Source organism: Vicia villosa, linkage group LG1 (assembly GCF_029867415.1).
Source record: "Vicia villosa cultivar HV-30 ecotype Madison, WI linkage group LG1, Vvil1.0, whole genome shotgun sequence".
Lineage (NCBI taxonomy): Eukaryota > Viridiplantae > Streptophyta > Magnoliopsida > Fabales > Fabaceae > Vicia > Vicia villosa.
This window is the reverse complement of record NC_081180.1, coordinates 131,423,683-131,426,732: the sequence shown is the minus strand read 5'-3', so window position 1 is coordinate 131,426,732 and position 3,050 is coordinate 131,423,683. Positions and strand designations below refer to the sequence as shown.

Genomic DNA, 3,050 nt, shown 5'->3' with positions numbered 1-3,050 from the left:
TATCTGTATATTTTGCGTTACCTGAGCTACTATTACGGTGGAAGAAAGTGAGGGTCTTTAATGGCGTTTCCCACTTGGTAACTCACCTGCGTGATTAGTATGATAAGTGGGTGATGCCACGTAGGCAATCACTGAATTACTTGCCTCTAGTAACGTCAATTAGACAATGTTACTAGGCTTTCTCCCGGTGGGCTTGTATGTCGAAAAGGACATATTGCACTTGTTTACTCACCTGCGTACAGAGGATGAATACCATTGCAGTGGAAGCAAGACCGAGGTCTTTAATGGCGTTTCCCACTTGATAACTCACTGGCGTGCTTGGTGATGAGGTTGTAAATGCCACGTAGGAAATGGTACAACTTAACTCATCTCGGGTGGAATTCCATATAGGAATGACCCGAATTCATCGTGCGGTGTGCTTGTGCAAGTCTTTCGACATATATGTACTTGGATACTCACCGAGGGTACGTGGCAAAGGTAGCCTAGTCAGATGGGTATAACTCCTTGATTCCTTGCATAAGGATGTGAGTTTGCATATTATGAATTGTTGTTTTATTGAACGCCTCATTGGATAGTTAAGGGACTTCCAATGGTGGTGTATCCTTGTTTGTACTTGTACCTGATCGTGAGGAAACCTGGATTCTCGGTGAATCTGTTTGTTTGCATGCACCTTGTAGAACCGAGCGAACCCGTAAGATAGGAGAACTCACTGAGATTTAGTAATCTCACCCCAATCCTCTTAATATTTTCAGGAACAGGTTAGAAGTAGACGGATTGCTTGATGGACTTCTTTGAAAACTGTGGACAAGTAATTGGCAGGAAGACCTCCTCAGACGTTATTTTTCCGCTGTGCATTGTTGAAGACAAGCCGATCATATACGTTTTCAGTTGCATATTTTAATTGTATATGATTTTAATTTCTTGTCTTTATCGCTTATGTATGCTTCTTGTACCATTTATAGCATCACCGCATATTATTCTAGACATATATGTACGGGGTGTTACAGCTTTCTATTCTCTATTACTTTCTGCATGAAAATTCCTTTTTACTTCTTCTATGAACAAACATTATTTTATTATTATTATTCAAATAGTCTATTTCCTTTCAAATTCTTACATTTGTTTATATTATATATCTATTCTACCTACTCTCATTTATTACTATCTGCCCTATACAATATTTCTATTTTAGGTTCCAACATAATTTGCTTTCTCGATGAACAAATCCACTGCCCAAATCTTCTTCTCCTTACTAAACTTACCCAATGTTTTCTTCTTTTTCTACTCTCTCTTTCTCATCTTCAACTTATTTTTGTTGATTTGTTATACTGTGTTTTGGAGATCTATTAAAAGTTTTTCATTTTCATCAAGAAAAAATAAAGAACAAGAGTAGGTAAAATATTATTCCTCTCTATCATTTTTTCCACCTAATATTTTCTTCAATTTTCTGCTCTCTCTTTCTCATCTTCAACATTGTTTTTTTGTGCTGATTTGTTATGGTGTGTTTTGCAGATCTATTTAAAGTAGTCAATTTATATCAAGAAAAAATATAAAGAACAAGAGTAGGTAAAAATTATTCTTCTCTATCATTTTTTTCATCCAATGTTTTTCTTCTTTTTTCTACTCTCTCTTTCTCATCTTGAACTTTAATTTTTTTCTTCTGATTTGTTATACTGGATTTTGAATATCTATTAAAGGTTGTTCATCTTCATCAAGAAAAAAATAAAGAAAAATGGTAGGTAAAAGTGTATTATTCTCTATCATTTTTTCCACTCAATGTTCTCTTCTTTTTTCCTTGCTTTGACTTGAATTGTAACAAATTTTCCTTTAAAAAATATACAGAGACGGAGGGGAATAGATGAAGGATGTGTGTGGTGGTGAAATTAGGACTTGAAGTTGAAGAGAAGATGAAAAAGGTGAAGGTTGTGTTGATGGTGGAATGACAATGTGATTTTGAAGATGAAAGGTGAAAGATAAAGTTGCCATGGTGAAGATATTAGATTTTGAGGTTGAACTTTCTTGTAATATATATTGACTTGATTTGTATTTTTGATTGTATTCTTATCTCTATTTGTCTAAATTATTCTGTTATTTAAGAACAACAATGACAAAACATGGATTATGTTATACTACTACTTTTTTTGATCACTTTTAACTTATTTTTGTGTTAGTTCCTCTTAACTCTATTTTTATGTATGGATGGATTTATGTGGTATTTTCAAAAACAAATTATGCAAATAGTTACATCTAAGTGACAACTTTATCTAAATGCATGAGACCCCACATCTAACAACCCATCAATAGTGTTTTTCCTATGAAAAAACTCTGCCCTGCTGATCATTTAATGCTCTGCAGCCTATACATTTTGCTTTAGCATTTTTCAAACACCTACAACAATTTAAAACTATTGTTTAATCAGATTTGCAATCAAAGATTTCCAAACACACCACCCATTTAATTATTCTATCCCCCTTAAAATTCAAATACAACTTTGTTTCTCTATATATTCCCTTACTTCAACAATATTTCTTTCACCATGTTTTCATTTTTAAATTGTATTCATTTTTTAATTTATTTTTAAAAAATTATAGAAAATGTTTTTGTTTAATTTTTAAAATAATTTATGATTAATAATGTGTTAGTTATAAAAATTTATTATATTTTTATATTTAAGCAAAAAAAACATATTTAAAGTATTTGTCATAAGAAATTTTAATTTTTTTATGATTTATAAAAAAACTCATAAGTAAATAAGAAAAATACTAAATTTGTTTGCATTTTTTTTTATAAAATGATCTTATTGATCCAAATGTTTTTACGGGTACCCGATATTTTTTTATATATTCAATTATTATTTTTTTACGAATACCAGTCATTTTTTTATACATTCAATTATTATTTTTTCACGGGTATCTGACATTTTTTTATACATTCAACTATTATTATTTCACGGGTACCAGATATTTTTTTATTAAAAATATATATCTGAAACAAATGCGCGTCTCGTACCAGAACCCGTGCGAATGCATGGATTTATTACGGGTGGATCT

The 3,050-nt window shown here is 31.3% G+C and overlaps 1 long non-coding RNA gene across 1 annotated transcript; it reads left to right on the top strand.

Annotated features, from left to right (window-relative positions):
• The first annotated feature begins 1,197 nt into the window (after positions 1-1,197).
• On the top strand, positions 1,198-2,085 carry LOC131644222 (uncharacterized). Its single transcript, XR_009296382.1, has 4 exons — positions 1,198-1,393; positions 1,513-1,566; positions 1,698-1,735; positions 1,843-2,085. It is a non-coding gene; the product is annotated as an uncharacterized LOC131644222 (long non-coding RNA).
• Positions 2,086-3,050: the final 965 nt, after the last annotated feature.